The 26549-nt window shown below is 39.0% G+C and overlaps 1 protein-coding gene and 1 long non-coding RNA gene across 5 annotated transcripts in view; one reads left to right on the top strand and one right to left on the bottom strand.

The window, feature by feature from the left end:
• Positions 1 to 26549, bottom strand: part of SUGCT (succinyl-CoA:glutarate-CoA transferase) — a 738264-nt gene that overhangs the window by 273495 nt on the left and 438220 nt on the right. The window lies entirely within an intron of this gene.
• Positions 271 to 22879, top strand: LOC117073203. Of its 2 annotated transcripts, none has more exons than XR_004433159.1 (6): positions 271 to 372; positions 1112 to 1202; positions 16846 to 16934; positions 19848 to 19883; positions 22033 to 22130; positions 22442 to 22879. It is a non-coding gene; the product is annotated as an uncharacterized LOC117073203 (long non-coding RNA). The 2 variants fall into 2 exon arrangements; XR_004433158.1 differs by lacking the exon at positions 16846 to 16934 and adding an exon at positions 11266 to 11500.

Raw genomic sequence — 26549 nt, 5'->3', positions numbered from 1 at the left:
TCCCAAAGTGCTGGGATTACAGGCTTGAGCCACCGCGCCCGGCTCACAATGCTTTTCAATGTTCACTGACTCAACTCGATTCTCTTCTCTGTTCATGACAATAATGAATCATGATAAATTACAACAAAAATTAAAGAAGCACAATACATTTCCTGGAGGCTCCACAAATGGGAAGGAGGGAATGGAAAGAATGTGGCCTTCACTGTCATACAAATCCATCACTAAAGAGCATTATGACCTCAGTCAAATGACTTCACTTTTGCCGACGAAGTGGGGGGCATTTTCATCAACTATAACATGGAGAACAATAGTTTTTCACACAGTTGTGGCAGATAGTATAAAGATAATATATTTTGAAGCACCTAGCACATGGTAAGCTTTAAATTTTTTGGTTTCTTACTTAGAATATTAAATATACAGAGAATTATTTTTTTTCTGATGTCTTAGGCAACCTCTTTTTTCATATTCAGGGCCAATGGCTACCCTAAAGTAAAATGATTCATTGATGACAGAAAAAATGAGACCTTGCCAATAAACTACTCCTAAACTATTAAAGAAATGATGCTAGGCCGGGTGCGGTGACTCAAGCCTGTAATCCCAGCACTTTGGGAGGCCGAGACGGGTAGATCACGAGGTCAGGAGATCAAGACCATCCTGGCGAACATGGTGAAACCCCGTCTCTACTAAAAAAATACAAAAAACTAGCCGGGTGAGGTGGCGGGCACCTGTAGTCCCAGCTACTCGGGAGCCTGAGGCAGGAGAATGGCGTGAACTTGGGAGGCGGAGCTTGCAGTGAGCTGAGATCCGGCCACTGCACTCCAGCCTGGGCGACAGAGTGAGACTCCGTCTCAAAAAAATAATAATAAATAAAAATAAAAATAAAGAAATGATGCTTTGAGGATCCCATCTTCATTCTAAACTTAGCAGGGTGGCTTAAAGGGCTGTTGAGGTGAGCAGGGAAGCCGAGCGGATGGGGCTTTGAGTTTCTCTCCCTCCTTTAACCAAAGCAGCCGCACTGTGTTCTGTTTTACATTGACCATGCATAAATATGGGATTTGGAAAATTCCCCAATGATGTCCTACTTTTTTACTATCTTGTTGGTGCCACACAGGACCTGACTAAAATCCTGTGAAGAGAGGAGAGGTGTTCCCAGTTGTTCTCACTGTGAATAATCCTGGAACTTCATGACAAGAGATTCTCAGGTAAATCTGGGGCCATAGTTTGAGTCAGACTCTCCATTTTATAGAGGAGAAAACTGAGGCATGGGGAGGTTAATTGACTTGCCCAAGTGAGCTAATTAAATCATTTGAGAGCATGTTGAAATGGGCAAATTCCTAGCAACTTGGCAAGTGGAGGTTCCTGTCATTATAATTGGGTACAAAAAGGAAGGGTGATCACATTTCATAATTATGGTAGAGGTGACTTGGGTAGAACAGATAATATACTGGGATGGTACATCATATTTTATCTGGAAAATCATAGTGAGATGTTGTTGTTGTTTGTGGGACAGAGTCTCACTTAGTCTGTCATCCAGGCTGCAGTGCAGTGACACAATCTCAGCTCACTGCAACCTCCACCTCCCAGGCTCAAGCGATTCTCCTGCCTCAGCCTCCCAAGTAGCTGGGATTACAGGAGTGTACCACTGCATCGGCTAATTTTTGTATTTTTAGTAGAGATGGGTTTCGCCATGTTGACCAGGCTATTTTCAAATTCCTGACCTCAAGTGATCCGCCTTCCTCAGCCTCCCAAAGTTTTGGGTTACAGGCGTGAGTCACCATGCCTGGCCCATACTGAGATATTTCAACTCAAAAATCTTTTTTGACACTGTTTATTACCGTTTTATTAGAGTGTTCTCAAACTTTCTTATTTATGAAACACTCAGGCCACTCTTGAAGGCAACAATTGTGCATTGTCCTTTGCCAATGCCCATTTTCTAATTGCCAACAATATCCATTTACTTCCTCTAAAAAAACCAACCAAGGATAATATGGTCTGACCATACCTACCTCTCTGGCACTGGTTGCTGGGCATGTGGGAAGGTGTGGGTTTGGGGAGGCAATGGACAGAAATTATTAATCCAGTGGAAAAGGGAGAGGGGTTCCCACTAGAATCCCATGGACCCTAGGCCAAGGACAGAGCTGGGTGTTCAGCTCCTCCCCTGCTCTGGATTCCAAGGCCAAGTCAGATTCTGTGACTCTGAACTCTTAAGTTCTACTGGCCTCCACCTTCTTACCTGGCCATATCCTTCATAATCGTTGACTTCTTCCCCTTTGTGTCCTACCAGCTGCTCAGAATCTGACCCAAAGCTATGCTTTTCTCCTAGGCCCTAGTCTGGTTGGATCATCTGGCACTTACTTGTGCCCTTAATTCTAAGCAGGATATTTCACTTAGTTCTTTAGAGAGCCTTTTGATGCAAAGTGACATAATGTAAAAATCACTATTTATCACTGATAAATCTGTATAACTGATATCCCTGACCTCCGGGGACCATACCCAAGACCTAGAGATGAGAAACAGCAATGGGATGAAGATCTCTCTTTACCTCCTTGATCACAGGGAAACAAAACAAAACATAGAATTGCTACTACCCCTTTTTTTGTTTTGGTACACAAAAAATATCTCAGTCAAAACCATATTCAAAATATTGCCTGGCTCAGGGTAAGCACCTCCTCAGCAAAACCCAAATACAGAATCTAAAAACAAATCAGAAAGCCCCTGGCACTACTTTACTTCTAAGTTTACTACACATTCTCCAAATATCACACAGTCCTCCATTCCATATGCATGTCCCTAGATTAAGAATCTTGCAATTTATACGATATGAAGTTTCCAACCTCCTTTATTCACCTTCATCATTCCTCTAGCTCTTCTCTGCATGCTCTCTACCCACAATCCCTCTGCTCAGGGCGTGCAGACCCAGACAGTCAACCAGAGAGGATGTAAGTCTCTTCCAGACAACCAACCAGTGCTCTTAGGATGCCTCATCTTGTGGTCTGCAAATCCAGGAGCAGCAGTCACCATTATTTTATTTGAATCTCTGCCACAAAGTAATAAGAGAGACAATGGGACCTGATTCCTATTCTATGGGCCCTCAGTTAGCAATAGCTAAACTGGACAGCCCATAATTATGGTGATTAGCAATTCACAAGGGTGAAAGTGATCTTAAAGAAAATCTAAACCAACATTTCAACTAATATTTAAACCTGTTGTTTAATATTACCAAAGATTTGTCTTCTAATGTAAATTTGACACTTCCTACAGTAAAAACTTCTGTCTTTTTGCAAAGCTTTTCTGTATTTTGTGCAAAGAAATACAGACACACCTTAGAGATATTACAAGCTTGGCTCAGACCACTGCAAAAAAGCAAATATCACAATAAACAAGTATTGTAATAAAGGGAATATCAAAATAAAACAAGTCGTATGAATTTTGTGGTTTCCAGTGCATATAAGTTATGTTTATACTATACTGAAAGTTAAGTGTGCAACAGCATTACGTCTAAAAAATATATCTTAATTTAAAAATATTTTATTGCTAAAAAATGCTAACAATCATCTGTTCCTTCAGTACATCATAACCTTTTTACTGGTGGAGGGTCTTGCCTTGATGTTGATGGCTGCTGATTGATCAAAGTGGTGGCGGCTGAAAATTCGAGTGGCTGTGGCAATTTCATCAAATAAGAGAACAATGAACTTTACTGCATTGATTAACTCTTCCTTTCACAAAAGATTTCTCTATAGCATGCGATGCTCTTTGATAGCATTTTACCCACAGTAGAATTTTCAAAATTGGAGTGAATTCCCTCAAATTTTGTCACTTCTCTATTAATTAAATTTATAAAATATTTTAAATCCTTTGTTGTCAATTCAACAATGTTCACAAGATCTTCACCAGGAGTAGATTCCATCTCAATAAATTGCTTTTTTTGCTCATCTATAAGAAGCAACTTCTCATCCATTCACGTTTGATCATAAGATTGCAGAAATTCAGTGACATCTTAAGGCTCCACTTCTGATTTTAATCCTCTGTTATATCCACCACATCTGCAGTTACTTCCTCTGCTGAGGTCTTGAGCCCCCTCAAAGTCATCTGTGAATGCTAGAATCAAATTATTCCAAACCCTTATTAATGCTGGTATTTCAGCCTCCTTCTGTGAATCACAAATGTCCTTAATGGCATATAGAATGGTGAATCCTCTCCAGAAAGTTTTTAATTACTTTTTCCCAGATCCATCAGAGGAATCACTATCTATGGGAGGTACATCCTTATGAAATGTATAAAAAGAATTGTCGGGGGGCACACCCAAGATGGCTGAATAAGAACAGCTCCAGCCTCCAACTCCCAGCGTGAGTGACACAGAAGATGGGTGATTTCTGCATTTTCAACTGAGGTACCTGGTTCATCTCACTGGTGCGTGTCGGACAGTTGGTGCTGTTCTGCAGGTGCAGCCCTGCCAGCGAGAGCTGAAGCAGGGCGAGGCATCACCTCACCTGCGAAGTGCAAGGGGGAAGGGAATTCCTTTTCCTACCCAAAGGGAATTGAAACACACAACACCTGGAAAATCGGGTAACTCCCACCATAATACTGTGCTTTACAAAGGGTCTTAGCAAATGGCACACCAGGAGATTATATCCCACACCTGGCCCGGAGGGTCCCACGCCCATGGAGCCTCCCTCATTGCTAGCACAGCAGTCTGTGAGCTAACCGCAAGACAGCAGCGACTCTGGGGGAGGGTCGCCCAGAATTGCTGAGGCTTAAGTAGGTAAACAAAGCTGCTGGGAAGCTTGAATTGGGTGGAGCCCACCACAGTTCAAGAAGGCCGGCCTGCCTCTGTAGACTCCTCCTCTGGGGACAGGGCATAGCTAAACAAAAAGCAGCAGAAACCTCGGCAGAGATAATTGCCCTTGTCTGACAGCTTTGAAGAGAGCAGTGGATCTTTCAGCACGGAGGTTGAGATCTGAGAATGGACAGACTGCCTGTTCAAGTGGGTCCCTGACCCCTGAGTAGCCTAACTGGGAGATATCCCCCATTAGGTGCAGACAGACACCTCACACCTCACACGGCGGGGTACACCCCTGAGATGAAGCTTCTAGAGCAAGAATCAGACATCAACACTCACTGTTTGGCAATACTCTATCTTCTGCAGCCTCCGCTGCTGATACCCAGGCAAACAGGGTCTGGAGTGGACCTCAAGCAAACTCCAACAGACCTACAGCTGAGGGTCCTGACTGTTAGAAGGAAAACTAACAGAAAGTACACGCACACCAAAAACCCATCAGTACATCACCATCATCAAAGACCAAAGGCAGATAAAACCACAAAGATGGGGAAAAAGCAGAGCAGGAAAGCTGAAAATTCAAAAAATCAGAGCGCATCTCCCCTTCCAAAGGAATGCAGCTCATCGTCAGCAACGAAACAAAGCTGGACAGAGAATGACTTTGACGAGCTGAGAGAAGAAGGCTTCAGTCGATCAAACTTCTCAGAGCTAAAGGAGGAGCTGCGAAACCAGCGCAAAGAAACTAAAAACCTTGAAAAAAGAATGGATGAATGGATAACTAGAAAAATCAATGCAGAGAAGACCTTAAAAGAACTGACAGAGATGAAAACCATAACACGAGAAATACGTGAAAATTGAACAAGCTTCAGTAACCGACTCGATCAACTGGAAGAAAGAGTATCAGCAACTGAAGATCAAATGAATGAAATGAAGTAAGAAGAGAAGTGTAGAGACAAAAGAGTAAAAAGAAATGAACAAAGCCTCCAAGAAATATGAGATTATGTGGAAAGACCAAATCTACATCTGATTGGTGTGCCTGAAAGTGATGGAGAAAATAGAACCAAGTTGGAAAACACTCTGGAGGATATCATCCAGGATAACTTCCCCAACCTAGTAAGGCAGGCCAACATTCAAATTCAGGAAATATAGAGAACGCAACAAAGATACTCCTTGAGCAGAGCAACTCCAAGACACATAATTGTCAGATTCAACAAAGTTGAAATGAAGGAAAAAATCTTAAGGGCAGACAGAGAGAAAGGTCGGGTTACATACAAAGGGAAGCCCATCAGACTAAGAGCAGATCCCTCGGCAGAAACTCTCCAAGTCAGAAGAGAGTGGGGTCCAATATTCAACATTCTTAAAGAAAAGAATTTTGAACCCAGAATTTCATATCCAGGCAAACTAAGTTTCATAAGTGAAGGAGAAATAAAATCCTTTACAAACAAGCAAATGCTTAGAGATTTTGTCACCACCAGGCCTGCCCTACAAGAGATCTTGAAGGAAGCACTAAACATGGAAAGGAACAACAGGTACCAGCTATTGCAAAAACACGTCAAAATGTAAAGTCCATCGATGCTAGGGTGAAACTGCATCAACTAGCGAGCAAAATAACCAGCTAATATCATAATGACAGGATCAAGTTCACACATAATAATATTAACCTTAAATGTAAATGGACTAAATGGTCCATTTAAATGACACAGACTGGCAAAATGGATAAAGAGTCAAGACCCATCAGTTTGCTATATTCAGGAGACCCATCTCACATGCAGAGACACACATGGGTTCAAAATAAAGGGATGGAGGAAGATCTTCCGCACAAATGGAAAACAAAAAAAGCAGGCGTTGCAATCCTAGTCTCTGATACAACAGACTTTAAACCATCAAAGATCAAAAGAGACAAAGAAGGCCATTACATAATGGTAAAGGGATCAGTTCATCAGGAAGAGCTAATTATCCTAAATAAATATGCACCCAATACAGGAGCACCCAGATTCATAAAGCAAGCCCTTAGAGACTTACAAAGAGACTTAGACTCCCATACAATAATAATGGGAGACTTTAACATCCCACTGTCAACATTAGACAGATCAACAAGACAGAAAGTTAACAAGGATATCCAGGAATTGAACTCAACTCTGCTCCAAGAGGATGTAATAGACATCTAAAGAACTCTCCACCCCAAATCAACAGAATATACATTCTTCTCAGCACCACATCACACTTATTCCAAAATTGACCACATAGTTGGAAGTAAAGCACTCCTCAGCAAATGTAAAAGAACAGAAATTATAACAAACTGTCTCTCAGACCACAGTGCAGTCAAACTAGAACTCAGGACTAAGAAACTCATTCGAAACCACTCAACTATATGGAAACTGAACAACCTGCTCCTGAATGACTACTGGGTACATAACAAAATGAAGGCAGAAATCAAGATGTTCTTTGAAACCAATGAGAACAAAGATACAACATACCAGAATCTCTGGGACACATTTAAAGTGGTGTGTAGAGGGAAATTTATAGAACTCAATGCCCACAAGAGAAAGCAGGAAAGATCTAAAATTGACACCCTAACATGACAATTAAAAGAACTAGAGAAGCAAGAGCAAACACATTCAAAAGTTAGCTGAAGGCAAGAAATAACTAAGATCAGAGCAGAACTGAAGGAGATAGAGACACAAAACCGTCCAAAAAAATCAATGAATCCAGGAGTTGGTTTTTTGAAAAGATCAACAAAATTGATAGACTGCTAGCAAGACTAATAAAGAAGAAAAGAGAGAAAAATCAAATAGATGCAATAGAAAATGATAAAGGGGATAGCACCACCGATCCCACAGAAATACAAACTACCATCAGAGAATACTATAAACACTTCTACGCAAATAAACTAGACAACCTAGAAGAAATGGATAATTTCCTGAACACGTACACTCTCACAAGACTAAACCAGGAAGAAGTTGAATCCCTGAATAGACCAATAGCAGGCTCTGAAATTGAGGCAATAATTAATAGCCTACCAACCAAAAAAAGTCCAGGGCCAGACGGATTCACAGCCGAATTCTACCAGAGGTACAAGGAGGAGTTGGTATCATTCCTTCTGAAAATATTCCAATCAATAGAAAAAGAGGGAATCCTCCCTAACTCATTTTACGAGGCCAACATCATCTTGATACCAAAGCCTGACAGAGATACAACAAAAAAAGAGAATTTTAGACCAATGTCCCTGATGAACATCGATGTAAAAATCCTCAATAAAATACTGGCAAACCGAATCCAGCAGCACATCAAAAAGCTTATCCACCATGATCAAGTGGACTTCATCCCTGGGATGCAAGGCTGTTTCAACATATGCAAATCAATAAACGTAATCCAGCATATAAACAGAACCAAAGACAAAAACCACGATTATCTCAATAGATGCAGAAAAGGCCTCTGATAAAATTCAAGAGCCCTTCATGCTAAAAACTCTCAATGATTTCAGTATTGATGGAATGTATCTCAAAATAATAAGAGCTATTTATGACAAACCCACAGCCAATATCATACTGAATGGGCAAAAACCGGAAGCATTCCCTTTGAAAACTGGCACAAGACAGGGATGCCCTCTCTCACCACTCCTATTCAACATAGTGTTGTAAGTTCTGGCTAGGGCAATCAGGCAAGAGAAAGAAATCAAGGGTATTCAGTTAGGAAAAGAAGAAGTCAAATTGTCCCTGTTTGCAGATGACATGATTGTATATTTAGAAAACTCCATCGTCTCAGCCCAAAATCTCCTTAAGCTGATAAGCAACTTCAGCAAAATCTCTGGATACAAAATCAATGTGCATAAATCACAAGCATTCTTATACACCAGTAACAGACAAACAGAGAGCCAAATCATGAATGAATGTGAATCCCATTCACAATAGCTTCAAAGAAAATAAAATACTTAGGAATCCAACTTACAAGGGATGTAAAGGACCTCTTCAAGGAGAACCACAAATCACTGCTCAATGAATAAAAGAGGACACAAACAAATGGAAGAACATACCATGCTCATGGATAGGAAGAATCAATATTGTGAAAATGGCCATACTGCCCAAGGTAATTTACAGATTCAATGCCATCCCCATTAAGCTATCAATGACTTTCTTCACAGATTTGGAAAAAACTGCTTTAAAGTTCATATGGAACCAAAAAAGAGCCCACATTGCCAAGACAATCCTAAGCCAAAAGAACAAAGCTGGAGGCATCACGATACCTGACTTGAAACTATACTACAAGGCGACAGTAACCAAAACAGCATGGTACTGGTACCAAAACAGAGATATAGACCAATGAAACAGAACAGAGCCCTCAGAAATAATACCACACATCTACAGCCATCTGATCTTTGACAAACCTGACAGAAACAAGAAATGGGGAAAGGATTCCCTATTTAATAAATGGTGCTGGGAAAATTGGCTAGCCATAAGTAGAAAGCTGAAACTGGATCCTTTCCTTACTCCTTATACAAAAATTAATTCAAGATGGATTAGAGACTTAAAGTTAGACCTGAAACCATAAAAATCCTAGAAGAAAGCCTAGGTAATACATTCAGGACATAGGCTGGGCAAGGACTTCATGTCTAAAACACCAAAAGCAACAGCAACAAAAGCCAAAATTGACAAATGGGATCTAATTAAACTAAAGAGCGTCTGCACAGCAAAAGAAACTACCATCAGAGTGAACAGGCAACCCACAGAATGGGAGAAAACTTTTGCAATCTACTCATCTGACAAAGGGCTAATATCCAGAACCTATAAAGAACTCAATCAAATTTACAAGAAAAAAACAAACAACCCCATCAAAAAGTGGGCAAAGGATATGAACAGACACTTCTCAAAAGAAGACATTCATACAGCCAACAGACACATGTAAAAATGCTCATCATCACTTGCCATCAGAGAAATGCAAATGAAAACCACAATGAGATACCATCTCACACCAGTTAGAATGGCAATCATTAAAAAATCAGGAAACAACAGATGCTGGAGAGGATGTGGAGAAATAGGAACACTTTTACACTGTTGATGGGACTGTAAACTAGTTCAACCATTGTGGAAAACAGTGTGGCGATTTCTCAAGGATCTAGAACTAGAAATACCATTTGACCCAGCCATCCCATTACTGGGGATATACCCAAAGGATTATAAGTCATGCTGCTATAAAGACACATGCACACTTATGTTTATTGCGGCACTATTCACAACAGCAAAGACTTGGAATCAACCCAAATGTCCATCAGTGACAGACTGGATTAAGAAAATGTGGCACATATACACCGTGGAATACTATGCACCATAAAAATGATGAGTCCGTGTCCTTTGTAGGGACATGGATGCAGCTGGAAAACATCATTCTCAGCAAACTATTGCAAGAACAGAAAACCAAATACCGCATGTTCTCACTCATAGGAGAGAACTGAACAATGAGATCACTTGGACACAGGAAGGGGATCATCACACACCAGGTCCTATTGTGAGGAGGGGCGGGGGAAGGGATAGTATTAGGAGATATACCTAATGTAAATGACGAGTTAATGGGTGCAGCACACCAACATGGCACATATATACATATGTAACAAAACTGCACGTTGTGCACATGTACTCTAGAATTTAAAGTATAACAACAACAAAAAAAGAAGAAATGTATAAAAAGTGCTCCTTGATCCAGGGGCTGCACAATGGATGCTGTGTCAGTCGGGATGAAAGCAATATTAATTTCCCTACACATCTCCATCAGCGCTCTTGGGTAACGGGGTGCACTGTCAACGAGAAATCATATTTTTAAAGAATTTTTTTTTTTCTGAGCACTAGGTCTCAACAGTGGTCTTAAAATATTCAGTAAACCATGCTATAAATAGATGCAGTGTCATCCAGGCTTTGTTTTTCCATGTATGGAGCACAGGCAGAGTAGATTTGACATAATTCCTAAGGGCCCTAAGATTTTTAGAATGGTCAAGGAGCACTGGCTCCACCTTACAGTAACCAGCTACATTAGCCCCTTACAAGGGAGTCAGCCTGTCCTTTGAGCTTTGAAGCCAGGAACTGACTTCTCTCTAGCTTTGACAATCCAGATGGTATCTTCTTCCAATAGAAGGCTACTTTGAATACATTAACAATCTGTTGTTTAGTGTAGCTACCTTCATAAATTATCTTAGCTAGATCTTCTGGATAACTTGCTGCAGCTTCTACATCAGCACTTGCTACTTCATTTTGCACTTTTATGTTATGAAGATGGCTTCTTTCCTTTACTTCCTTCCTTTACATTCACAATTTGGCTGTTTGGCATAAGAGGCCTCGGTTTTAGCCCATACTGGCTTTCTACATGCTTTGTTCCCCAAGCTTAATCATTTCGAGCTTTTGATTTAAAGTGAAAAATGTATGGCTCTTCCTTTTACATGAATACTTCAAGGCCAATGTAGGGTTATTAATTAACCAAATATTAATATTATTGTCTTTCAGGAAAGAGGAAGGCCCAATGAGAGGGAGAGTGATGGGGAACAGCTGATCACTAGAGCGGTCAGAACACAGATTTATTAAGTTCAGCGTCTTCTAGGAGTGCAGTTCATGGCACCTCAGAACAATTACTACAATAACATCAAACATTACTAAACAAAAATCGCCATAACAGATATACTAATGATGAAAAAGTTTGAAATATCGGGATAATTACCAAAATGTGACACAGAGACACAAAGTGAGCATATGTTCAAAAATTGGCACCAGTAGATTTGCTCAACACAGGGCTGCCACAAAACTTCAATGTGTTAAAAAGGCAATATCTGCACACTGTAATTAAGTGAAGTACAATGAAATGAGACATGCCTTATAGTTAGAAATGAGCAAAGGTCAAAATAATATATCCAAAATGCCTGAAATACATTAGAGGATCTAAAATGCACGTAACATTGACAAATTTACCATTTTGTTATTTGGTTTAAGTTTTCACTAACTTTAATATATTTATGGAGATATTAACATTGCCATAACACAATTAAGAGTTAGTAAATTATCTAGTCTTACTTATGTCTACTTTTGCTCTCCCTATATATCTGTTATGGCCTGAATGTGTTCCCCAAAATTAATGTGATGGAGATTTAATTTAATCACCAATGCAACAGCATTGGGAGGTGGGGCCTAATGGGATGTATTTACATATTGAGGACTCTGCCCTCATTAATGGGTTAATGCCACTATAAAAAGGGCTTCTGGAATGCATTTGCTCTCTTCTGGTCCTTTATCATGTGAGGACATGGCATTCCTAACCTCTAGAATTGCAGGGAGCATCTTGGAAGGCTGATCAAGGCAGCATCTTAGAAGCAGAGAAACTGGCCCTCAGATGCTGGTGCCTTAATCTTTGACTTCTCAGCCTCCAGACTGTGAGAGAATAAATTTCTGTTCTTTATAAATTACCCAGTCTCATCTATTGTTATAGTAGCAGAAAATGGATTAAGATAATATTTTAAAGTGAAATTATAAGAAGAAAAAGGAGGTACATAAGAAAACATTGTCTTGGCTCACAATCTTAAGGATACACACACAAGCACACATATACACACACATATATGTACATATTTAAACAATGCTACAAGATTACTAAACAGTGACAAGTTGCTATGATACCAATCACTGGTTTTGTATCAGTTCAGAAAAAAAAATTTTTTATTTAGATTATTTTAATTAGATCATACTTTGAAAATATGCTACATGTTGATGTATGTTTAATTATATATTTATTTGTACAAAACAGAACTATTTCCTAGCAAGCAAAAATATCAGATATGAGTTTTCTCTGCAAATGTATGCATGAATATTACTCCAGATTCCAAGGAAAATGGCAAGGAAATGACAGAAAGATGAAAACAAAGAAGAAAAATACAACATTGGTTAAGTGCTTTATAGCCTTCAAAATGTTTTCAGATTCATTAACTCAAATTCCACAAGAGTAGATGAAATTCATTCAAAGAATAATATAGCCTATAAATTACACGTTCCCTTGTGAAACTATTTTAAGATTAACCAGGATTATTGCAGTATTATTACATATGATGGTACTAAACCTTGAACCTAGAGAAATGCTTAAAGCAAAGAATCAAATGAAATGCTTAAATCATAATCATTAATTTTGTTTATAGTTCTTTATTAAGATTAATCACTCTTTAAACCTAAAACTCTAATCATTAGAAATGTGACCATGGGAAAGTTGGAATTCTGCATGTCACCTCTTCAATTATAAAACAGGGATAACCCCTTACCTGCTGTAGATAATGGACAAGGAGAGTTAACACTTTGAGGTCCTCTCTGCCTAAAAATTATATTAATCTATAGTTTTATGAATACATTACAAAACTAGTGACCACAAAGTGATGTAAGACCTTCAGGAAGTTTATTTCGCATAAGAATTCTTTTAGAAATATAAAAGGAGGGCCAGGCGCGGTGGCTCATGCCTGTCATCTCAGCACTTTGGGAGGCCAAGGCGGACAGATCACTTGCAGTCAGGAGTTTGAGACCAGCCTGGCCAGTATGGTGAAACTGTGTCTCTACTAAAAATACAAAAATTAGCCAGGTGTGGTGGCGCACGCCTGTAATCCCAGCAACTCGGAAGGCTGAGGCAGGAGGCAGGAGGTTGCCGTGAGCCGAGATTGCACCATTGCACTTCAATCTGGGTGGCAGAGCGAGACTGAAGAAAGAAAAGAGGAGAGGAAAGGGGGGGGGGGAGAGAGAGAGAAAGAGAGAGAAAGAAAGAGACAGAAAGAGAGAAAGAAGAAAGAAAGAAAAAGAAAAGAAAGAAAGAGAAAGAAAGAGAAAGAAAGAAAGAAGGAAGGAAGGAAGGAAGGAAGGAAGGAAGGAAGGAAGGAAGGAAGGAAGGAAGGAAGGAAGGAAGGAAGGAAGGAGAAGGAAGGAAGGAAGAAAGAAAAAAGAAAGAAAGGGAAAGAAAGAAAAGAGAGAGGGAGGGAAGGAAGGATATAAATATATCTATGTTTAAAAGATATCTATTATACTGTTGTCTCATACAAGTGGTTTATATAAGTAAAATATGAATGAAAAGGAAAATTTCATTATGTATTGAAAAATTTTAAAGCAAGCTTTAAAAGGATTGATGATTTCATATGGTAGCTATTTTCATTTAAACACAATAAAAGGAAAATGGGATAAGTCATATGACATCTTACCAATCATGTTTAATTAAAACATCTTTTCCTCTTTCACCTCCAACTGCTTTGCTATGGCAATGACAAATAAACACTAAACTGAATAAACATTTAATGTGTCAACTCATGTTAAATACAAATTTAACTGCTTTAGGTACAGATGTACACACGTATCACTTTCATGAATTTTTAATTTCTACATCATTTTTCTATTATATGTATTGTATATATATATATCTATCATAAATATGAAGACATGTTTAGACACACAAATTTTAGAATTATTTATTTTTCAAAATAGCCTGGTTACAATAACTAAACATATTAAGAAAATAAACTTGGATATCTACTTGTAAGTCTGTCTTTATCATTCAACTTTATTGATGTGCAATTTATATACAGTAAAATTCACCCCTTTTTGTTCACAGATTTGTGAGTTTTGACAAATGAATAGTCATGTAACCACTATTACCATCAAGATATACACTATTTTCATCATCCCCCCCCAAAAAATCTGTTGTGTCTCTTTATAGTTAATCCCTGCCTTTCACTGCCAGCTCCAGGCAACTCCTGAGCCTGTTTTCTATCTCTATAAATTTTGCCTTTTCTAGAATGTCATACAAATGGAATATACAGTATATAACCCTTCACCTCTGGCTTCTTTCACTTAGCATAATGCATCTGTGATTCATCCATGTTGTTACATATATCTGTAGTTCTGTTACTTTTCATATTGCTAAGTGGTATTCCATTGATTGGATGTATTCCATTATTTATTTACTCATTTAGCAGTTGAAAGGCACTGAGGTTATTTCCTACTTGTAAGTCTTTCTTAACATGGCAGATCATAAGGCAGCATAGTATTGTGGTTAAAAGCTTAGGTTTTTGAGCTAGACAGATATGAGTTCCAATCTCAGGTCCAATATCAACTTGTACCTTTGAGCAAATTACTTATATTCTTGGAGTTATAGTATTGTTGTGAAGATTAAACTAGTATGTGGCCTGTAAATTGATAAGTGTCTGCTGTTATTATTACCACTGTCCCTAGTGTTCAAACTCTGCTCTACTTCCAGTCTTGAAACTAATCCCAAATTTAACACTGTCTATCACCTTAGAGCTTTTGCTATATTCCTCACTTAAAACAGCCCACCCCTTCTCTCTGCTTGCCTCCTGCAAGATCCAAGTTCCTCTTCCTCCAGGAGGACTTCTCTGACTCACAGTTCACATTGAGATTGCCATTCTGCACATTCTTATAGCAGGCATCATCCAGTCTGGTAGCCACTACTCACATGTGGCTTTATACACTTAAACTAATTACAGTTAAATAAAATTTAAATCCACTTCCTCAGTCACAAGAGCCACATTTCAAGTGCTCAACAGCAAAATGGCTAGTGGCTGCCATATTGGGCAATGAGGATGTTGAATATTTTAATCATCACAGCGATTTCCATTTTAAGTTCTAAGTTAAAAACACTGCCTAACACTTAAAACTATATAATTCTATATAGAACGGAAAAAACTAATAATCAGCAGACATTGACAGAGCTCCTATTCTGTGCAAGACATTTTACCTTAAGCAATGATACAGCATCTTTTAGGGGAACTTGAACCACCTGGACAATTATATAAAATAAATTTAAAAGAAGAAATGATGACCAAGGTTTGGCAGGTAAAAGAAAAAAAAAAGTCATTAAAATGTAGAAGTTGGCCAGGCACAGTGGCTCTCACCTGTAACCCTAGTACATTGGAGGCCAAGACGGATGGATTGCTTGAACCCAGGAGTTCAAGACCAGCCTAGGCAACATGACAAAACCCTCATCTCTATAAAAAATACAAAAATTAGCCAGATGTGGTGGTGCACACCTGTAACCCCGGGTACTTGAAAGGCTGAGGTGAGAGGATCACCAGAACCTGGGAGGTCGAGGCCACAGTGAGACACAATTGCACCAAAACACTCCAGCCTGGGTGCCACAGTGAGATCCTGTCTCAAGAAACAAAACAAAAAAGTTTAGAGGCATGTGTGGCGGCTCACACCTAAAATCCTAACACTTTGGGAGGCCAATTGGGGTAAGATGGGTTGAGCCTAGGAGTTCATCACCAGCCTGGGAAACATACCAAGATCTTGCCTCTATGAAAAATAAAGTAATTGGCAGGGAGGGTAAAGCAGGAGGATCCACTTTGTCAAAAGATCTACAGAATCACAAAACAATGTTCTGCCTAGATTTGTCTCAAGCTAAAGGTGTCTCAAGGAAAAGGTAAGCTTTTAAAGTCCAAACCTTGAATGAGAAAATAATTGTGTTTTCAGAGAAGAAGGCAAAGCAAAGACAACAACAGTTAAATTTGACTGCTGGAAGACTCATTTCAGAATATACCTTAAAAAGTCACTATATGTCTCATGAATGAATCCAGATAGTATTATCACCCACCCCTCTGGCACAAGGTCATGACTCACTGTCTGAAACCACAATGCTTATAGAATCCTCAAACGTTCAAGGGTAACTACATTTGGTTCAATTCAGCAATGGAAAGAGAGCTCATTAAGAATTCCCCATTTTCTTTTTTTTTTTTTTTTTTTTTTTTTGAGACGGAATCTCGCTCTGTCGCCCGGGCTGGAGTGCAGTGGCCGGATCTCAGCTCACTGCAAGCTCCGCCTCCCGGGTTCACGCCATTCTCCTGCCTCAGCCTCCCGAGCAGCTGGGACTACAGGCGCCCACCACCACGCCCGGCTAGTTTTTTGTATTTTTTAGTAGAGACAGGGTTTCACTGTGTTAGCCAGGATGGTCTCGATCTCCTGACCTCGTGATCCGCCCGTCTCGGCCTCCCAAAGTGCTGGGATTACAGGCTTGAGCCACCGCGCCCGGCCAAGAATTCCCCATTTTCTCCACTACAGTCCCTTACCATGAGAAGCCACCTACAACTGCCAGAGCTGATGGGATTATTCCAGTTTTATATTCTCTGGATTCTGAGAACCACTGAAGGGTGAGTTTAAAGGTGAATCATCAAAGCCAGTTTAAATGTTTTGAAAAGATTAAGGCATGAAATTATCATTTACAATGCACTTGCCTTAGAAGATCCTGGTTTTCTACTTTTCCATTTACACAAGAATGTCAGGAGATCCTCCTTAGAGGAAGCAGAATGTTAAGATACCCTGGGAAGTCAGAGTCATTACTATCACTCCCAAGGCAGCTATAATGGCAGGAGAAAAGTATCCAGTGTAAATAGTTTGCCACAGTGGAGCCTTACGTTACTATATACACAACATGGGATTTAGGGCAACATCCATATGCCAATCCCAGTTCTATCACCGTCTAGCTGGGTGACCCTCATTTAATTCCTTAATTTCTCCTGTCATCAGTTTATTCATCTGTAAACTGGGGTAACACTGTCCTTAACTACTCTGATGGAGTGTTGTGATGGTCAAATGAAATAATGGGAAAACACTTTGCAATCTGTAGATCACTATGCACATGGGAACTATTATCTGGTCTTTTCCCCTAAAACACTGCTCCTTGGAGTTCACTTAGCCTGGGATTTTCCAACTTCACTTCTAAAAGAACATTTTTGGAGCTACTCAAATGAAGACTTAGACAAAATATGAGTATCTGTTTTCTGCTTTTTTTCTGATCCAAGGAACTTGCTTCCTGTCACAGATTTAGCTCTTTATGTCATTAACTAAACTTAAATCATGCCTAAAGACTTACTTGTTTGGCAGCATAGTTTAATATCCTGTTTGGTTTGATTTTTAAAATTCTTTTGTAAAGCACTCCAAGATGTTTGCATGAAGATCACTCAACAAATGGAAGCCTCTCTCGAATAATACACACACAAGGACACACCCACATCAATGAGAAGAAACATAACACAGACTTTTGTTAACTTGGTAAAACAAGTGCTCAAAAAAGAATTCCTAAAATTACATTCGATGCCACACTGTATGACCTTTTCTTGACTGAGAGAGCCTTAACCCCATCAAAACTGCTTTAAAGCTAAGGTAATCTGGTAGAATTCAAGTCCACCAACTTATATAGAGAAATGTAAGTGTATGCTTCAACACAGACACAATATTTTCCATGAAGCAGGCATCCTGGCAAGTAAAAATTCCCTCGTGTTTCAGCATGTATCGAGAGACTCACCATCAGATCCTGAACTGCGTTACATAAGCACAATACCCTTATTGTTAGCAGCTGTGTATTGGTCAGCATTGCACAACTGACCAGGTGCATGGCAGGATGGAGTTTTGTCTTTATCCAAAGATTCAGAGTAGATGGGCTGAGGACTTGCTCTATGAAGGCAATACATTAATTCCAAGCCATCAGGATTATTATAACCCAAAAGATACTTTGTCAATTTATGCATATGTGGCAAAAATTAACGCATGTGGTAGATACCAAAAGAGCCATTGGTTTAATGTGGAAGCATTCTTTTCACTTCTGAATGTTCAAGAATTCATTTTAAATGTAACTATCTGGATGTGAAGGTAAAATAATTGACTCGATGACACTAAATATCATCAGACAATTCCAGGGAAGACATATTCAAACTACCAACGGCAAGGGTATGTGATTTTCAATGATCACTTTAGGATAAAGGTATAATACTAAAAAGTATTCATTAGAAAAGCCAAGGAAAGATCAATCCATATAGGAAAGAAGAGTTTCTAAAATTGAAAAAAAAAAATTGAAAAATTTATCTCCCTCTATACTCAAGAAAAAACTTCAATTACTTGAAATTAACAATGAAGATTCTGACTTTTATATTGCCTTATGACAGGATTTCAAAGGCTGTTTTCTCACCTTTGCTCTTTACTTGAGTTTAAATACTTTAAAGTATATTTTCCTTTACGGATGTACCACCCCATTCAATTCATTTATTGATTTCAAAAGCTTCCAATACCAGCTAGTTGTTATTTAAGGGTACTATGCTGCAAGGCAAATTATTGAGCTGCTAATTTTTGTGTTCTGTATTTTCACAGTCAGTTTTTTTTGTTATTACGTTGATTTAGTTTTTAAGAAATGTTTACTTATATATAAAATACAGCTGATCCAAAATTCCTTAAGAAAATAAATGACAATATTTAGGATATACTAATAATATCAGCATTACTATTATAGAAAATGCCCTGTATTGACATTATTAAACCACTTTTCTAAACTTTTTGGATACAGAACTAATGTATCCTGAGTATGTGCTCTGTGACAGCCATGGAGTTGAGGGCCCACCCATTGAGGAAGCTACAATGAGTTTCCTCAATGTATAGATGAGGAAGTTAAAGCAAAGTCATTAGAGAAAGCTGAAGTTATTTACTCCAGAGCACTTACTCTGCACCAGCAACCTAACAATGAGGGTGTTTGCAGCTGCAATTAACAGAGGATGAACAGGACTTCTGCTCTAGCATACGAAGAAAGGAACTCCATTTTCAAGTTTAGGCCACAAGCTTACCTTCAGGAAAGGTAAAAATAGTGTCTACAAATAGAGGATTATCAAACACCCAAATTATGAATTACGTTTATGGCACTTTTATTTATGAAAAACATTCAACTCAAGACCCTGTGCCTCAATTATAATAGTTTAGTGGCAAAATATTGACTAATTTCAGTTCTGCCTGTGAAATAATAATGGAATTCAAATATCTCATTGTTGAGAGACACTAAAACCAGTACGCAATTTATTAATATGGTCTCAGTTAGGAAATCATGTACAGATTATACCAACAAAGTATGCACTTCACAATACTGCAAGTAACACCATTTTGAAGAGGATGGACTCCACATTCAGACTCTATTTTAGCTTGTAATCTGTGATGGCCTTACAGAAAATGGAATGGTTTTGTGTTTGTTTATTGTTTCTGAAAGCAATCTCTCTTGGTGACTCTTCTTTATTTTTGTTATATAGAGACTGATGTCTGTTTGTCCAGAACTGTAATTTCCAGTAAGTTCTGGGTGAGATTGTGCATGTCCCTGTTCAATACTTTCAGTACCAAAGTGGAAAGAAGAAAGATTGTATTTCCTTCCTTGTTTTATTTTATGTTTCCTTTCTCTGTTTTATTTCCTCAGATTAGTCATGCAGGAGCAGGGACCTTTATTTCTGTGCCCAATGATCTCTTCTATTTAATTTCTTAGGCCAGTTATTACAAATAAAGAAGTGACTTGGACTCCTTGAGATTCTCTCTGGTCACTTTCCAGGTGGACTTTTCTTTCCCGGCTGTAAATGGCAAAATGAGCAGAGCCTCCATAAATTAGGCACTATTTGTACTACATCTTGCAGAAATTATTTAAATATTCTAGCCTATGGGTGTTCCTATTTCTTACTTCCTCTGCTAATGGTCTTTGATAGATATCAGGGGAAAAATATACACACACACATCATTTGGAAGATAGGGTGTTAAATATGCATGATAAATCACGATCTTGAAAGAAAAATAAAGTAACCCTCCACAATTACTCCATGTGGCTTCCTTCATGATGAATGTATTTTAGGGAAAAATTAATTTCCATATCTTTCCACAAGAAAACAATAAAAACTAGAACAACAAGTTACTTTACCTCTTCTGCCTTTAGTTTTAAAAGTAAATGAAGGTATGTCAAGTTTGCAGATTTTCTGGAAATCCTGAAATGAAAAGTACTCCTTAGCTGGCTAACTACCTCCTGGCTTAAATTTCACTTAGGTGCTACATTTCCTCATCTAAATTATGTTTCTCACATCAGTCTCTTATAGCACCATTTTCATTCTTGTATGACCATACCTGCAATTATAGAGTTTTTAATTTCCTACCTCCACAAGTTAATTGTAAACTCTTTTTCTTAAATTTTATTTTAATCATTATACCCAGTGCCTATCACAGTACCTGGTACATAATACACACTCAATAAATATGTATTGAATTAATGATTAAATAAATAGTGAAGCAGACAATAGGGATTTTTACTGCTTAATGAAGTAAAATATAGTGTCATAATGTCTCGCTAGTACATCTTCACACTAATCTAAAATTACAGTCATGTGTTGCTTAACAACAGGAATTCTTTCTGAAAAATGTGTTATTAGGCATTTCATCATTTTGCAAACATTATAGACTGTACTTACACAAATCTATTAATAGATGACATAGTCTACTATACACCTAGGCTATATGGTACAGCCTGTTCTTAGGCTACAAACCTATACGTATCACTGTGCTGAATACTGTAGGCGATTGTAACAAAATGGTATTTGTGTACCTAGACATAAAAAAGTACAGCAAAAATTTAGTTGTAATCTCATAGAACCACTGTCCATGTGGTCTGTCATTGACCAAAATATCATACATGGCATATGACTGCCCATATTAATCAAGAAATGTCCTGTACCTTTCTCTTAACCCACCACAATGTCTCTGCTTTGTGAAGTCATGATGGTCTAATTTCTTACTGAGGCTCCAAACAAAATGCAAGGTAAGGCCAAATATACCACCTGGGATATTCTGAAGTTCTGGTTTGACCTTTCACAGCATGGCCTGGGTTTTGGGAGATGTGATGTTAAATATGTGTGATAAAATGAAAGCAATTCAAAAGACAATACAGCTAGGTAGATGTTATACCTAAGCAAGCTACAAGTCTTCTAGCACTGTTCTTAAACTTTCTTCACTAATAACACAAATAGTTTAAATGCTAATAGGACATATTTTAAATATATTTTCTAAGTATTATAGAATGGTCTCTACCTTTCAGCAAACTATCATTTCATATGAAAGAGACAGACTAATTGATCAAGAGATAGATAAATGTATATATGTATGATATTTATGTACTATATATACACAATATTACATACTATGTACATATTCTATGTATTGCATATTGAAAAATATACCTTGTTCACGCTCATGTTTCGCTCAACTAATGGATTTCTCTTTGTAACTTTGCACTGCAAAAACAAAGCTCTAGATGAAACATTTCCAGTGACTTAATCATTAGAGACATAATAAAACTAGATAATTTAGGCAAATGTTGAGGTTTCTTTCCTCACAGTGTCTATTTGGCTATGCAGATTGTTTCATATCATTGGATAAGTTACTTTACAATTATCTCTTTAATCTTAGAATAAACCTGACCTGATAGGTGAACTATTTCAGAAGGAAAGGCAGGAGGAAGAAATGCTGACTCTGCCTAATCCCTAAACCATCCTACTCTGCTCCAGGTAGGGCTCCTTAAGAACAGTACAGGGACTGTGCTTTGGCCTCACATTGGGTGTCAGCTAAGGTCCTCAAGACTCTGCAGTGTCATTCACGTGGCCTGCAATGCTCTAGTCCTGACCTCTCCAACGAAGTTCCCGCTTCATTTAAATATCTGCTGTTGAGCATTACACTGTCCCCTGACTAAAGCCCTCTGGAATCTAGACACCCACGTGCTACAGCACCCCCACACCATTTATGTCTGTTTCCATAAAAATAGATGTCCACTTGTTTACATGTTTTCTCTGTGTCCTTTCATGTGTCTGTCTGGCTGAAGTGAAGGACTGCAGAGTATTTCCTGCAACCCAACCACAACAGGAAGACTCGGCTCTATCCTTGGACCACCAAGGGCATCCCAGTGTGGGCCTGACGTGTGGGGGTGAAAGCTGCATTGTCTCCCAGCTTCTCAATGGCCCCAAGTTGCCAGTGAAAACAGAAGAAATTCACAAAGCCCAGAAACCACGGCTCCGGTTGTCATAAGGCAGGGTTGAACTGTTACTTCAGTTTCTATAGATCACTAAGTTCATCTAACCATGGAAATGTGATGCTGGTAACTGCCAAGAAAAGGTGAGATGCCAGTGACGGTCTTCAAGTGGTAAAATGTGTCCTCTCGATTGATTTCACCATTTACTTTTCTGAGGTTCTAATGGCACATCACAAAAAGTTATTTTAAAAAAAAGTAGTAGTCCACTAGATGGTGAGCTCTATGAGGTCAGAAAGGACTACTATTTTGTCTATTGTTGTCATTATTGTTGTTGTTCATTACTGTACTGTTCCTGGAGCCAAGCACGGTACTCAACACATTGCAGGCATGAATTAACATTTATTGGGTGCTTACATGTTCTAGACACTTCTGAGAACTGGTAATACTGTGATAAATAAGACAAAGCTCTTGCTTTCATGGAGCTTACATTCTATTTGGGAAAGGAAAAAATAAATAGAATTAAATGAAAAAGAAAATATCAGAAACTGACAAGTATCAGGGAAAGCAGGTGGCGGCGAATTCAAATGGCACGGATAGGAAGGATAGGTCTTTTTCATTGCATGACTGGAGCTAGCTATGAGAAGATCACAAGACTTCCCATTCTTGAGTGCCTAAGAGGATCGCCGGAGGAGTTGAGGACTATCAAGGCCTTGGCTACATTCTCAGAGATTCTTTTCACTGGGTTTGGGAGGTGGGGGCCTGCATATTGGTATTTTCTAAATGTTCCCCAGCTGATGCTAATAATCAGGACTGAGACCCACCGAAGAGGAAAAATGTTCCAGGCAAAGGAAGAGCTAGTACCAAACTTTTCCAAAACTCTTCCAGTGAGGGGTGAGGCTTGCGATTAGAGCAGTGGTTGACAAACCTCTAACTGTAATCATCTAGACAGCTTTTAAACATCCAGATGCCCACACCACACCCCAAACCTGTTAAATAGAAGGCAAGGGGTGGAGGTGGGGCCAAGAGGAGTGAGGAGTGGGAAGCAGCAGTAGTTTTGAAAAGTACTCAGGAGTTTTCAATGTACTGTCAAGTGACCAGACCTAGTCCTGCTCTTCCCAGGACAAAGGGATTTTCAGGGACATGAAAACTTCAGTGCAAAAACTGGGGCTGTCTCTGGCAAACGAGGACAATTTGTCACCAGGGTTAGACAAGTCATTCTCAAAGAATGGTCCTATGGCATCAGAAACGCTGGGGTGAGGCCCCACAATCTGTGTCATAACAGCCCCTCTACATGATTTTGACGTAGACTAAGGTTTGAGAACCAATATGTTAGAGTAATGGAGAAATCTATGTCTACAGTGTACACAGAGAAGGGGGTAATGGTTTGAAGAATTAATGAATAAATCAATTCACTCATCAGGAAATATATGTTGATAATGTCTAAACAGTGGGATGAATATTAAAGTCTTTGATTTTATGAATGTATAAGCCAGTAGAAAGGCATATTTTGCTCAAGCAATAAAACAAATGTTTAGAGTTTTTAAACAATCAAAAGCAAATCAGCATAAGGCTCAAACTGCTGTGAAACTCCTTAGAATAGAGTACCTTGATAATATGATGCCAAAAGAAAACTACTTACAGTTTAAAAAAAAAAAAAAAAAGTGTACTGGAAAGCAAAGGGGAAATTCCAGAAAGGAGAGAGCCCAAAATGTAGGGTCTATAAACTTTGTTCCCACTGTGGCTGACCCTGTGAAGTGTAAATAGCACTGACAGCTAAAGCTAATAAGAACTAACCCAAGATTTGAGGTGAGAGAAAGAGTTTACAGTTTGGGTCCAGCAAAATCAAGTGACTATTTTTTAAAAACAGCACTCTTCAGGGGAGTATATCAAAATACAGAGTCTCCACAAGAGATCATTCATCACTAGAAAACATTTACTAAATTTACTCAACTGCTCCCAACATGCCACACACACACACACACACACAAACCAGGAAAATATGAGATTTGCAAGAGAAATGACAAATAATGGAGACCAATTACAAGATACCCAGATATTAGTACTAACGTCTTGGGATGCTTCCACCCAATCTTTCTTCCCTCTCTCCTCCACTCAGAGTAGACATGCGTGAGTTTCAGCAGCTCTCTCAGTCTTTTCCAGCTCCTGGCCTCATTTTCTCTCACAGATGTTTCCTCTATTAACATTCTTGCAAGTGGTACCTGCCTCTCTGAGGATCCAGTTACACAACTGATATAGGAAAGCTTAAAATATGAACTACTGCTCTAGTAATGGTTCTCAAACTTTGGTGGTCTTGACACACAGGTCTTATTAAAACACAGTTGCTGGGTTCCAGCTGAGAGATCTGGATTCTGAATTTGTATGTCTAACAAGTTCCCAGGTAATCCTGATGCTTCCAGTCTGGGCTACACTTTGAGAACCACTGGTATAAGCATCACTCCCCTTGGCCCCAGGACAATAGGATGATAAGGGACTCACCAATCACTTTTCCTTGTTTGTTTTCTGAATTATTTCCTGGGGGAAATCTGACACTTGAGCATCTGTTGTTAGAGGGAAGGTGAAGCATCGGAAGCAGGCACCAGGCCTTCTCCCCTACTGCAACCAGAGCAACTCTGCTACTGTTTCATATATTGATATTTTATTTGATAAAAGAGTTCAGATGGTAAGAAAAATATTTGAAAACAATGACTTTAACAAAACTCGGCCAAGCTGTGGCCTATACAAATCAAAGACAATCCTGGCAACTCTTGCCTCTGGTAGGGTTTACCAGCTGGACTACATGGACCAGTAGCTACATTATGAACAGCCATGCCCTACGCCCTTGCACTAACTTTCACATGCGTAAGTCTGCAGTTAACACTTAGGTCTCCCGAGAGCCTCCGATTTCCCTGACTCACATGTTCCCTGCTCTCAACACATGGGAGAGACTTTTTATCCTTTTGGTGGGACAAAATAGCTTCTAAGCAAACCATATCGAAGAAACATTTTCCTCTGGTGAAGGCAGACCTTTTTCCCTTTCTTCTTTCACTGTTGCCCCTTCAAAACCTGCTTCCCTTGTTTGACAACTGCAAGGGAGAAGACAAATAGTAATCAAACAGTTCAAAGCTGCAGGCAGGATCAACCTTCAGGCTGCTGCTGTTCTATCAACAGATAAACACTTCTCATCACTTTTAATTATTTTAAACACATTCCTGCTCTGCCTCTAGAGCTGAGTTATTCAAAAAGATAAAAAGTTTCCTGCGTCTTTTTTATTGTATGTAAATGAAAGGGCCTGCCTTTTACTTTTCAGTACTGATAGATGCAAAACATGAGCAACAGTGAATTATAAAGGACTGATTGTCACAACTCAGTGACATTGTCTAGTTTTTACAACATGGGAGAAGCATTACACAGTTACATATAACTCTTTTTTTTTTTTTTTTTTTTGAGACAGTCTCACTCTGTCACCCAGGCTAGAGTGTAGTGGCACGATCTCGGCTCACTACAACCTCCCCCTCCTGTTTCAAGCAATTCTCCTGCCTCAGCCTGCTGAGGGCACCACCATGCCTGGCTAATTTTTGTATTTTTAGTAGAGACAGTGTTTCACTATGTTGGCCAGGCTGGTCTCAAACTCCTGACTTCAGGTGATTCACCTGCCTCAGCCTCCCAAAGTGCTGGGATTACAGGCATGAGCCACCACACCCAGCCTCATACAACTCTTAACTCTTCAGGTACAAGTGATGGAAACCTAAGACATTTTTAGCTTTTTTTTTTTTTTTAAACAATTTAAATATTGCCACTTAATGAACCAATAGGACTTCTGAGATTAAAAGATGTGGGTGGGGGGAAGTAGATGCAATGTATGTTTGCTATTACACAGAAGTTCTGACAATTTGGTGGGAGGAAGCTACTAGGCGTCAACTTCTTCCACATTTTGAATCAACTAGTAATTTGAATATGCCAT

The sequence above is a fragment of the Trachypithecus francoisi genome, unplaced genomic scaffold (genome assembly GCF_009764315.1).
Source record: "Trachypithecus francoisi isolate TF-2019V2 unplaced genomic scaffold, Tfra_2.0 Lachesis_group4, whole genome shotgun sequence".
In the NCBI taxonomy this organism is placed as follows: Eukaryota; Metazoa; Chordata; class Mammalia; order Primates; family Cercopithecidae; genus Trachypithecus; species Trachypithecus francoisi.
The sequence above is the reverse complement of the archived record's forward strand: the minus strand, read 5'-3'. Positions and strand labels throughout refer to the sequence as shown.